This window comes from Penaeus monodon, chromosome 23 (genome assembly GCF_015228065.2).
Source record: "Penaeus monodon isolate SGIC_2016 chromosome 23, NSTDA_Pmon_1, whole genome shotgun sequence".
In the NCBI taxonomy this organism is placed as follows: Eukaryota; Metazoa; Arthropoda; class Malacostraca; order Decapoda; family Penaeidae; genus Penaeus; species Penaeus monodon.
Window position 1 is genome coordinate 43,474,988 of NC_051408.1, and position 293 is coordinate 43,475,280.

A 293-nucleotide genomic window follows, 5' to 3' on the forward strand; every position below is an offset into this window, starting at 1 on the left:
AAACACCATAATGGCAGGAAAATCATCTATCTGTAAAAATAAACAAATAGACAAGTAAACGAAAATCAAACACAAACAAGTAACCTTTTCTCTTGAATCTTCAAACAGAGATCTCACAGACTAAAGCATAAATAATGACGCCCGATTTTTAGCAATCAAAATATCAGCTTCTATCCGGATGTGATTTCAGAGATGAAATGTTAACGAGATAACTTTGTTGAAAGTGAGGTTTTCAATAAAGAGAAAAGGCTGTGGATCGCGAAGGTATTTGAAATTGTGAGCTTTTTTCTAAA